The sequence below is a fragment of the Lycorma delicatula genome, chromosome 4, assembly GCF_047948215.1.
Source record: "Lycorma delicatula isolate Av1 chromosome 4, ASM4794821v1, whole genome shotgun sequence".
In the NCBI taxonomy this organism is placed as follows: Eukaryota; Metazoa; Arthropoda; class Insecta; order Hemiptera; family Fulgoridae; genus Lycorma; species Lycorma delicatula.
The window spans coordinates 125,530,443-125,543,891 of NC_134458.1; the positions used below are offsets into that span (position 1 = coordinate 125,530,443).

At 27.9% G+C, this 13,449-nt stretch overlaps 1 protein-coding gene across 1 annotated transcript in view; it reads left to right on the plus strand.

Moving 5' to 3' along the window:
* Positions 1–13,449, plus strand: part of LOC142323857 (uncharacterized) — a 402,042-nt gene that overhangs the window by 104,264 nt on the left and 284,329 nt on the right. The window lies entirely within an intron of this gene.

Here is a 13,449-nt window from a genome sequence, read left to right on the forward strand (position 1 = left end):
GTAAGTGGTATTTATTTCATTGGTTCCAGAGTTAACACCAAGTAAAATTTTAATTATGAAATATTTGGATCGTAGGGGAAGGCTCATCGGTTTGAATCAGACTTCATCTTTTTTTTTAACGGTTTTTTAATTTAAAGATATTGATTTATTAATAGTTATTAACTTGTGTTTGAAAAAAAACTTTTCATTTTAAAAAAATCTGTAAATGTAATTTAATAGGTGTACAAGGAAGTTATGTCTTTTCCACATCGCGATTTTTTTTTAAATTGATTAGTTATTTTATACTTTGCTTTTATAAATTTTATTTTATCATTCTACATTATACAGACTAGTACTAAAATTAATCAGATATATAAACAAAGTTTTTCAAAACTTATGGCCTACTATGACTCTAGACTAAGTAAATGATTAATAAGTTTAAGGTAATTATCAGTAATTAGTGTTTGTTCGTAGTTGAAACTGTAACGTCTGGTCATGATAATTAGTACGAATTGTGATAGCGTAAGAGAAATAGAAGAGAACCAGCCACCAGTTGTTGTTAGTGGCTCTGCTATAGTTCCGTTTATTTCTCACAGTACAATAAATTATCGGTACGCCTGCAAGTAAGGCTAAGAATATTATGTAGGCCTGTATACTATAGAAATGTACAAACGGGGAGGAAATCCTTTATTCACCTCGCATGTAACACTTGTAGACCGAGTTCTGAAACACCGACCTCTTTTATCCCTAATAAACGGAGAGAACCTTATAGAACCCTTACTTTAGTAACATATAGTCCCACTCTATTGCCTATTATAATCTCTTCCTTCTGTTTAAAAGGATTTCTAACATTAACCATGTAACCTTATTCCTTACAAAATATATTTCCAATATCTCTTACTCCTTAGCTAATTTACTTCATACACTCACATCTGCAAATACTCGTATATATTATGTTTCCGAGAACCATTTTATGCAACACATTTAAAGGGGCAAATCTCGAGATATAGCTGAACTCAGCTTTGTTGCTAGTTAAATATACGGTTTGGTTCGTTGATTATCGATTAAGCTGAAAATTAACGGTACGGGGAAGCATTAACTTCCTTTATTTTAATTTATATATTATATGCCTTTAGAAATTTAAATACCTTTATAACCATACTTTTTTTTTGTCTTCAGTCATTTGACTGGTTAGATGCAACTTTCCAAGATTCCCTGTCTAGTGCCAGTTGTTTCATTCCGGTATACCCCCTACATCCTACATCCCTAATAATTTGTTTTACATATTCCAAATGTTGCCTCCCTGCACAATTTTTTCCTTCTACCTGTCCCTCCAATATAAAAGCGACTATTCCAGGGTGCCGTAATATGTGGCCTATAAGTCTGTTTCGAATTTTAACTATATTTTTTCCAAATGCTTATTTTTTTATCAATTTTCCGCAACATCTCTTAATTTGTCACTTTATCCACCCATCTGATTTTTAACAATCTCCTATAGAACATTTGAAAAGCTTCTAATCTTTTCTTCTCAGGTATTCCGATCAACTATGTTACACTTCCATATAAAGCTACGCTCCATACGTATACTTTCAAAAATCTTTTCCTGACGTTTAAATTAATTTTTTATGTAAACAAATTATATTTCTGACTGAAGGCCTGTGCTATTCAGCATTTGATATCGTTCCTGCATCGTCCATCTTTAGTAATTCTACTTCCAAAATAACAAAATTTTTCTACCTCCATAATCTTTTCTCCTCCTATTTTCACATTCAGTGGTCCATCTTTGTTATTTCTACTACATTTCATTACTTTCGTTTTGTTCTTGTTTATTTCTAATGCGGTAGTTCTTGCGTAGGGCTTCATCCTTGCCATTCATTGTTTCTTCTAATCTTTTTTTACTTTCAGCAAGAATTATTATATCATCGGCAAATCGTAACATCTTCATCTTTTCACCTTGCATTGTTACTCCGGATTTAATTGTTCTTTAACATCATAAACTGCTAGTTCTATGTAAAGATTAAAAAGTAACGGGGATAGGGAACATCCTAGTTGAACTCCCTTTTTTATTACAGCCTCTTTCTTTTTTTGATTATTACTATTGCAGTTTGAGTGCTGTAAATGTTAACAATTGTTCTTCTACCTCTATACTTGAACCCTAAAGTTTTTGAAATGCTGACAATTTTATTCCATTCTACGTTATAAAATACTTTTTCTAAGTTTATAAATGCCAAGTATGTTGGTTTGTTTTTCTTTACTCTTTCTTCTACTATTAATCTAAGTGCTAAAATTGGTTCTTTTGTCCCTATACTTTTCCTGAAACCAAGTTGGTCTTCTCCTAACATTTCTTCCACTCTCCTCTCAATTCTTCTGTACAGAATTCTAGTTAACATTTTTGATCCATGAATAGTTAAGCTAATTGTTCTGTATTCTTCACATTTATCTGCACCTGCTTTCTTTGATAACATGACAATAAAACTCTTTCTGAAGTCTGACGGAACTTCCCCTTTTTCGTAAATTTTACACACCAGTTTGTATGATCTATCTGTTGCTTCCTCACCTGCACTGCGCAGTAATTCTACAGGTATCCCGTCTGTCCGAGGAGCCTTTCTGCCGTTCAAATCTTTTACTGTTCTTTTAAATTCAAATCTCAGTATTTTATCTTCTTTATCATTCTCTTCTTCCTCTTCTTCTTCCTCTATAATACTAGTTTTTAATTAATTTCCCCCGTATAACTCTTCTATATATTCAACCCACCTATCGACCTTTTCTTTCTGTTATAAATCGGTGTATCATCTTTGTTTAACACATTATTAGATTTTAATTTGTGTACGACAAAATTTTTCTTAACTTTCCTGTATGTTCCGTCTATTTTGCCAATAATCATTTCTCTTTCCACTACTGAATACTTTTCTTTAATCCACTCTTCTTTCACTAATTTGCACTTCCTGTTTATAGTATTTCTTAATTTTCGATAGTTATTTTTACCTTCTTCATCGCTAGCATTCTTATACTTTCTTCGTTCATCCATCAGCTCCAATGTATTCTTTGACATCCAAGGTTTCCTACCAGTTCTCTTTGTTCCACTTAAGTTCGCTTCTGCTGATTTAAGAATTTCCTTTTAAACTTTCTACCATTCTTCTTCTATATTTTCTACCTTACATTTTTACTAAGACCTCTGGCGGCTTCCTCCTCAAAAATCTTCTTTACCTCCTCTTCGTCACGTTCTTTAAATTCCACCAATTCATCTGACACCTTTGCATTAGGTTTTTTAACCCCAATCTACATTTCATTATTACTAAATTATGGTCGCTATCAATATCTGCTCCAGGATAATTTTTGCAGTCAACGAATTGATTTCTAAATCTTTGTTAAACATTATATAGTCTATCTGATACCTTGCATGGTCAACCGGCTTTTTCTTCTTCAATGATTTTTAAACTGGGTATTGGCAATTACTAAATTATATTTCGTGCAAAACTCAATAAGTCGGTCCCCTCTTTCATTCCTCTTGCCCAGCTCGTATTCACCCACAATATTTCCTTCCTTGCGTTTTCCAATGCTTGCATTCCGATTTCCAACTATTATTAAATTTTCATCCCCTTTTATGTGTTTAATTTCTTAATCAATTTCTTCGTATACACACTCCACCTCATCATCATCATGGGTACTTGTAGGCATATAGATGTTAACAATTGTTGTCGGCTTAGGTTTCGATTTTAACCTTATTACAATGGTTCTATCGCTATGCATTTTGAAATACTCTACTCTCTTCCCTATATTTTTTTTTCATTACGAAACCTTTTGTAATGTTGACAATGACGATGAAATTTCATTCTGAATTTAAATTATAAGTATTGAAACAACGGTTACCGGGTTTTTTTTAAAAGCTTTACTTTTTAGCGTCCAAGTAGTTGAACTAGACCAAAAAGACAAATTTTGCATGTCCCCGTACGTACGGGTGTGAGGGTATCACGAATAAACCATTTGCGATTTTCTTCAGAGGAATTTTAAAGAAAACTTTATTAAGGCAAATTTGTTACATACAATGCATATATAAATAAACCTTTTTTTTCAGATAATCAACCCCCACCACCTAAAATCGAAAAATGTTTTTATCTTTTTGCTGTGGTTTCGGTTTAAATATTTTTCAAAAATATTTTGAAAGTTTATACTTTATATATAGAGCTATAAAGAATGTCTACTTTTTTTTTAATTATAGATCCCAGATCTAAAATGCAGAATTGTCTTTTAAAAATATTCTTTTACTTATTTCAGCTTTCATTGGAGGGGGTGTTAAATTTAGATAAAATTTAACTTATGAAAATATGTTAAGCTTAACGTATATGTGAATATTCTAAGAAAAATATTTCTTAAAATTTATTCTTCCTTCTAAAAAATTATATATTCCTTTTTTTGTTTTAATTTTGTTCTAATTCTTTTAATTTTTATTATTAATAACCGAGAAAGTCATACAATATTATTTTTCCAGTTTTTTAACTTTCAGTGAATAAAATATAATATACATATCCAATTTTTAATATTTTGATTTTAGGAAATTAGCGTCAAACAAAAAAAATTAAAAAAGTATTGCTTTTTAATGATGGTTTAATTTTAATATATAGCTTTTAAGATTAATTTGTTTCAGATATTTTTACTTTTATTTGAATTTAAAATATGGATTTGTATAAAAACAAACAAAAGTCGTAGAAACAATGATGTTTTCAAAAGTAAATTCTTCAGTTCCTAATAAAAAAAAAAACATAATACAAAGAAACGATGTAAAGAAACAGCTGTTGAATATTAGATATTACTCTTATGAATGCTTAACGTGGGAATGTGGATGATAATTTTACGTAGGTTTTCAATTAATTTTTTTTCGCGCGATGATACTTTGAATAGCAGCATGGACTGAAAAATATCGTCATAGTATAAAAATTTAATTCTAAGTAATAATAAAAATGAAAAGGATCTTTTAAATAATCTACTTAAAAAAGAAAGAAGTAATTTTCATTTAAAAAATTCTTCTCCTTAAATTAACAGCAAAATTTATACACCATCACCAGAGTAAATTCCGGGACAGAAATAAAAATCATTTAAGGGGGAGTTTCTACCTTGAACTCATTAACAGGCGAATTAAAAAAAAAATTATTAAAAAAAAATCTTATAAAAATGGATAAATGAAATTTTGTGTGTGTAGTTAGTTATACATACATATTGGATAAAATAAAAAAAATAATTGAAAAAATTTATTATCAATCCCAATGAAAGGACAGCTGTCTAAAATCAACTTATCATTAAATGTTGTGGGGTCGATATTGGAAGAAATAATTATTAAAGGCACTATCTGAAATTAAAAAATTGAGCAGTTTTATTATCACGAAATAATGTAGAATAGAATTAAATTATAAATTTAATTTTTGGCTGCGTTACAGCTACTTAAACAGATATATTTATTTTTCTTAATTTTTTATTTTTTAATGGTAAAAATGTTTAATATATCTTTTCTACTATTCTATTCTGTAATATGCGAACAATATTTCTGAAAATTTTAAGCCCAGAACTATTACAATCGTATAATTTGGTAGGCGCTGAGGGGCTTTAAACAATTCAGAAAAAGTATTTTGAAGAAAAATTTGGGTAAATTTCACAAGTGTAACAATCACTTACATGTTGAATCCAAAACCTTGTTCTGATTTTGCATAAAAATTCACCTCACTTCACGTTCCTTTCACTTCAGAAATATTTTCAATAGATTAACAAATAGAAGAGTATAATCTAATACCATGCATGTTATGGACACTGGCCTGAAAGTTTTCTTGTATTTTTATATATTTTGCGTTAGTATTCGTAAAAAAGGACCTTGCTTCTTTCTGATGTCTATTTTCGTAAAACTGTCTTTTTTCATTTTTATGTCCCGGACATGAATTACTTTCTCTATTTTCCTTTCATAATAACAAACATGGTTAAAAATACTCCGTAACCTTGAAAATAAACAAAAATTCAAACTATCATCATTCTTTAATAACGTTGGGAAACTTACTGAAATAAAAACTTTGAAATGAACATCTTATAACATTGCAATACGTCGACTGCATTTTGAAATATCCTCGGTTCACAACAGAAAAAGTTTTTGAAAAGTATGGGGCAGTTGCAAACCTAAACAATAGGAGGAAAAGACTTGAGACGCCAGGACACTTACCACACTACGAAATGCTACCTGCGCCTCTACTATTTTACCTTATTGTAACTTCGCAAATATTACGATTTTATTTTTAAAAATTTACTGAGATATTTTTGAACGTATATATTTTTAGAAAATTAAAAAACAATAATTCTTTTTGATCCGACAAGACAACCCCCTCCCCCTTAAATCAATTTGTCTGTTTAAATATCATTTTTTAGTTTTACTATTAACTAATATTTTAACGATTGTAATTTTTTCTGAAAAATATTTCTGCATATTATAATTATACATTTCAAAAGAACCGTAAATCTAAAATTCATTTTTATAAAGTATAATTTATTATTATTAATAATAAAATATAATAAGGTTGTTATTTAATAGAGATAGAAATATATACTGGGAACAGTAATGATGCTTTAACAAAAAATAATATTTTGAAATATAAGTGAGGTAATTAAAACAGTCGTTAATGTATTATAAATTCAATAATAACAACATTTTGAAAAATACAGTTTACAATATTTTGTAAGAATTTCAAATCATGCTCACCAGATGAATATTTAAGCGAGTATGTTAAAATAATAAAATAAATCCACTGAGTATTTTTAGTTAACTTATGATTATGTTAGGTTATTTATGTAAAAGTTATTGTAACATGAAACTGAGTGAAAATAAAGAAAAAAATTTGTTAAATTGGAAATTTTATTACAAAAAAGGAAAAAATTCAGGCTGCTAAAATTTTTTTTGATGTTTGGGGACATAATACAAAAGCAGTACGCGTATTAAAAATATAGTTCAAGTGTTTTCAGTCTAGAAATTTTGATGTACTTGTAAGTGGTGAACCTTATTCTAGTCAACTAATTACTGAAAAGTTGATAAAATCATGGAAAAAATTGTAAAAGACCAAAATATTGCAGTCTTGAAAGTTGATTAACGAACTTAATATCGAACAGTTTTAAACAGTTTGAAAAACGTTGGATATAAAAAGAAATCCTATATTCGAGTCACATAATTTAACAACAGAAAATTGAACAAACCAAATTTCTATTTGCGAATCGTTGCTAAAACAGAAAAACTCTTTCCTTTTTTGAAACGGCTCATCACGGGCGATAAAAAATAAATAACACAGGACAATAATTTACAGAAAAAATTGTAGTAGAAGCAAGGTGAAACTTTTAAAACGGTGGATTGCCGACAAAAACGTAACGCTGTGCGTGTGCGCGCGAGCGAGCGCGTGTGTGTGATACGACAGGAAAGGAATTGTTCATTATGAGTTGCTGCCGCCCGATCAAACGATTCATTCTAACCTCTGCTGTCAGCAACGATCAGTTGGTCAAGCCAAACGATCAGGATAAAGAGATCAGAATTGAGCAATAGAAAAGCTCGCGCGCGCGCCCGCGCGTGTGTGTGATACGATAGGAAAGGAATTGTTCATTATGAGTTGCTGCCGCCCGATCAAACGATTCATTCTAACCTCTGCTGTCAGCAACGATCATTTGGTCAAGCCAAACGATCAGGATAAAGAAATCAGAATTGAGCAAAAGAAAAGCTATCCTCCATCACAACTCCAGACTCTAGAGATCTTTGGTAACCCCATGAAAATTGAGAAAACTTGATTGGGATGTTTTGACACACCTACCGTATATTATTTACCCTTTTTTTATCTTGCTAGACTTGTTTTGATGCCTATAAAACTCTCTTGACTTCAAAAGAGACCAGTGAAAATCACTTATTACGATTTTTTTTCTCGAAATCAGAAGTCCTACAATGACAGAGTTATTATTTTACGTCAAAAATGGCAAAAGGTGGTCAATTTTTATTAAACTTACTTTTTTCTACAAATAGTATATTTACAATCGGCTCAACAATTTACTCATGATTCCACTTAATCATGAGTAAATTGTTTGATAACAAGCACATGATTTTAAGAAACTCCCATAATAAGATATCAGTAAGCAATAAAATTCATTAGTAAAGAATATATCTTAAGTAAGATTAAGATTTTTTTTGAAGATAAACAAATAGAAGAACTATGAAAAAAAATACAGTAAAAGATAAACTATAAAAAAGTCGTTTTAATTTTATATTAAAGTACAGTGAAAAGTGTTTCCACCAACTCTTTATTTTCAATTTTAATTCCTATATTTTAATCAGGTAAAAGCGTATACGTTAAATTTTTTTATATTTATTTCAACCCTGTTTTTAGAAAAAGCACCGAGTAAATTTTTCCCATTTTTATTTTAGGTTAATCATTGATATATGGAAAAAAATATTCGCAACAAACCTTAACAGATTCAAATGCACAGAAATTTATTTAGGTCCATTTATTATGGTGCCAGCAAAATACTGATAAAAATCTGAGGTGTAAATTTTTACGTTATTTAACTCATTGAAGCTGCTGTTAAAACGACTAAATATTTAAAATATTTTTATTTTAATCATACGTTACCTTAATCTGTTTATCGCTTTCACTACTTTTTTTTTACTTACTCTCCGCAGATTTAAATCTGTTCACCTCTACTTTAAAAATCAATATCAGAAATCCCTATTTATTACTGGTTAAACGAAAAATAAAATACATTTTCCACTGCAATAATAAAACATTAATTTCTTCGGAAATGTACAAATTATTACAAAATTTTCAATCAAGTAATTAAATTCAAATTTTAATGAATTTAGTTTTAATTATTACCAATTGTTATTTTTTTAATTATATATTCTCATATTTCATTTTACATCCACGGCATTTCATTAAAAATTTGGTAGTATAAAAAGCAAAATTAACATATATAGTCTTATACGAGTAATTGTCAACAAATTAAACTTTAGAAAATTTATGAAATGGTAATAATTTCCTCATTATGTAAATGAACAATATACAAACTTGTGATAATAAAAAAATGATTTTTGCTCCAAAATACATAAAAAAAATACAAAAGAAAATTTTACATAAATCAATAGATACTGATTATCCGAAGAGTTTTACTTTTTGTTTTCAATATTGATCATTCTGTAATATGAAAAATATCAACTCGTATCGTAATAGTAACTTGCCTCAAATTAAAAAAAAAGTACTCTATTAGCAACAGAATAATATTTTTATTTTAATATCAAAATAAACCAAATAAGAAAACACCTTACTGAAATCATGAATTGCATAGTTTAATCTTAAATCAATACTGGACCACATAACAACCTGTTTGCCATCAATGCTAGTTCTGTCAATTGTGTTATACGTTTAACCACATCTGTCCCTTACAAATCCACAATCTGTCTCTTGTAGAGTTAGACAAGACTGCTGTTGGCAGTATACTTGCTGTCTCCCGTTAACAATCCATCGTCGGATATTGCATTGTAATTGGGATAATTCACGGTGCATTTAACTGTTATTGAATTGGCATATTTTCTCTCTTTCTCTCTATCTCTCCTTGTTTCATTCTCTCTCTCGTACTGACTTTTGCCTTTCTCTATACTCAATCAGAAATTATAATTACTGAAGTTAATTGTTTCTTTTTTTTTAATTAGTTATCAAAAACTAATAATGTAAATGGAACATTAAATATTTATAAATTTTAAATTTATAATATATTTAAATTTATAGAGCTTGTAATTTAAATAAAGAATAGTTTAATAAAAAACATGTTAAAGAAATAATTAAAGTAATAATCAATTCGTGTTAAGAATAACATATTGTAACAAAGGCAAGTAGTTAAAAGAAATAAACTGGAACTAAAACAAACGATTAATAAACCCAATTTTAACCCAAATAATTTTTAATCCACAGTTGGTTTTTTGATGGCGTAAATTAAAAATGAGAATCAAACTGTAAAGAAAAATATGGGTTTACTATTTATTTAAGAGAGATCCAATTTTAAAATAAAACAAACCATATTGGAATTATACTGTTCCAGATATCATACAGAAATTTCCGGGTTCAAATATCGGCCAGGCTTAGTTTATTTTCATTTGCTACTAAATTTCGATACTAAGTAAATTAATTAAAAATAGTTAAAAAAATGAAAAGAAAATTTAGACTAGGTTGAAAGGAATATAATTTAAAATTTAAATATAAAAAGATAATATAATTTAACAGAAATTATTGATCATTTATTCGTATTAATTACGAAGGATGATAAGATCTAAATTAAAACTTTATGAATCAAAACTTTTTCATCAAAAAGAAATTTCCGATTGTCAAAATTAGAATTAAAAATACTATATTCGTAAAAAATGTACCTAAGTGTATTGTAAACTCATAACTCAAACCTATTAAAAATAGCAAGTGCTTGCGTAAAAAAAGACCAGGGTTTTGTTTCTAACTTTACGAAAAAAACCTTTAAAATTGAAAAATAACTTTAGACTAAAGTGGGTTTAAGAAAAACTTGCCAGTTTTTTTGGAACTATATAACACGGTTTTTGAACAATAGGATATCTTGAACAATTTGAACATTTTTTTTGAAGAACAGAAAAGGAATAAAAAAAGATATACTTCATTAGGACGAGGAAATTTTCAATTAGAACTTAGACGACAAAATACAGAGAGATGGGCATACTAGTAGCAAACAAACAGTAAAATTTGAATGATTTTATCTAATCTTCACGGTTTAAATCTAGAGGACTGAAACGGAACAAACAATACCTTTAGAAGTATATTTTTGGAAACGAATTCAAATCCAAAAATATTTACAAGAAAAAATTTTAATTAGTCTTAGTTGTTTATTCCTTTGACAGTGTCAATAACTATATCCGATAGGGTGAAATCACTAAGTAATAAATATTTCTAGAATAAGAATAATTTTCCTGAAAAAACTAAAATTTTAAACAAATTAGCAGTTATTTTTCGCTATAACTATGGAACTTACCTCATTACTGATATTCTAACTTTAGAATAATTTTTTAATCGACAGTATTTAAATTGATGACACACTAAACTCTATGATTTAAATAAATCTAAAGATTTTGTTCGATGAGATGAAATATCCAGAGAGCAAAGATTAATCAGTTACAGACATAAGAGCTTTTGTATACTTCATAGAAATATTATTTCACTTCTCAATAGAATTTATGAATGTGAATTTAATGGATTATCTAAAATTTCTCAAAATAACAATATTCAGGTTATGGTAAATATATTTTCCTAAAAAAATGTTATTACTAAATATCTAATTTAATTTTTTTAATTTTTATTTTTTATGCATATTTATTAAACGGTAGTTTAATTAATTAAACAACTTTAACTAAAATAAAATTTATCTAAATTGCCTTAGTATAAATTAAAGTACATTAAATTATCTTAAAATTTTAATACTATATTTTAAATAAAAACTTTTAACATTATGATTCCAACAAAATTGTGATTATAAATTAATTTCAGTGCATTGTGTTATTTAAGAATGAATGGAGATATCATATCTAAAAAAGATAGATATCCTACATAATCTAAAAAGATAAAATATTCTACATAAAAGATAACGTAATTTAAAACCTCTTAAACAAATTAACTTTTGAAAATTTTTACTATGATTCAGAAATTTAAAAAAGAAGTTTCAATAACTTAAATAAATCCTTAACATAAAGAAAGAGGAAAAATCTTACGTTTATTTTTGTAAATTTCATTTGAAGTTCATATGTTAAATATCTTTTTAAAAAAAGAAATTTTACTCAGATACACATGATAAAACAGAATAGAATACAATATAATAAAAATTATGAGTTAAGTATTTTCAGGATTTGCATAAAAGTTTCAAAAAAATTACCAAACATTTACTGCATTATGGAAAATATAAATTGCAATCTTTATATTTATCCTAAACGAGACTAGAAGAGTGGAAATTTACCGAAAATTTAAAAGAAAGGAATAAAGTTCTTATAAAGACATTTAAAAAAATCATCAATAGTTCAACGTTAGCAGCTTTAATTGTAAAAATTTCGAAATTGATATTACAGTGCATTGTTGAGTAGACGGGTGTTTTATATCAATTCTCTGTTTCAGTATTTTACGATTCAAGTTTCTATACTTAAATCTAACAAAATAAATTTAAATGTTCATTTTTACCTTAAAATTCAATCGTTTTTTTATTTCAATATACAAGTAACCTCTTTACTCTTTTTAATAATTTTATGATAAACGTAGTTCATTCACGTTCAAAGGGATAAAAGATTTATCAATATAAAATATATCTTTAGAAACGAATACAAGCATTCACAGTTATATCAAACAGAATTAGTATTTATGTTTGACTGAATTACTAATTAACAATGATTGTAATTTTGTACTGAATTAATTAGTAATTGATTCAGAACAAAATGAACAATACTTACAAACTTCATTTTGAGTATATTTTCTAAAATAATTTCATTTACGTGTACCATAACTACTTAAAGGTTATTCTCTGGGTACAGAAAATTTACAAGACTTAAAAAAATAATAAATTGTTACCTGTAAATAAATTTAACAGAAAACCAAGTAATAAGAGAAAGAAATAAGTGTTAAAACGTTCATAAATTAACAAAGAGACCTATTTGAGAATACCATTGATATAGGTTTACCATTGCCTTAGATATTGTTGCATGGTTCGACAAGAATATTGAGAGAAAGAATACTTCAAAATGCTTACAAACTCAGATTTACGAGTATTTATTTAAGTGTAAAGGTAACAGCAACTTATAATAGACCAAATAGGTCAATTATAAATGGAAAACACTATTTAAATTTTATTATAAACCGTACAATAGCCAATAAAATTTAATACAAACTTAATAAGAGATTATAGAAGCAAGATAACAATCACAGAATTAGCAATTCACTTCATGGAAGTATTATTTACTTTCACTGTTTTCAAAAACAAAAAAAAACTGGCTTACATTATATAAATGTATGATGTCACTTGTCCTTTATTCACAATGAACTCACCGTACAGCTCTTCGTACTTAACCACTGTCCAAAGATGGAATGGTCGTGACGCACTTTTCGCTCGTTTGTTACCGCACACTCTGAATATTTCCGCACTGTCCTCAGATTTATTGGATACAGAACTGAAACTGTAAAACTGGTTCTCGGCAGTGTGACTATAATAACAGTAGCCGACCTACCTTTTGTTTATAGAAGCGTAATAATTTCTGTTGTCTGGATCTTCTACGCTTTTCTATAAATTCTTTCTGAAATTAATTCCTTTGTTTTTTAGATTTTTTCTTCGTTTTCTCTCTCTTTCTTCTTCTGGAAGCTTCTCTACCCGTTACAGTGTATAAAATTCCACTATGTACTTTTCAAATATAATAAACAATAT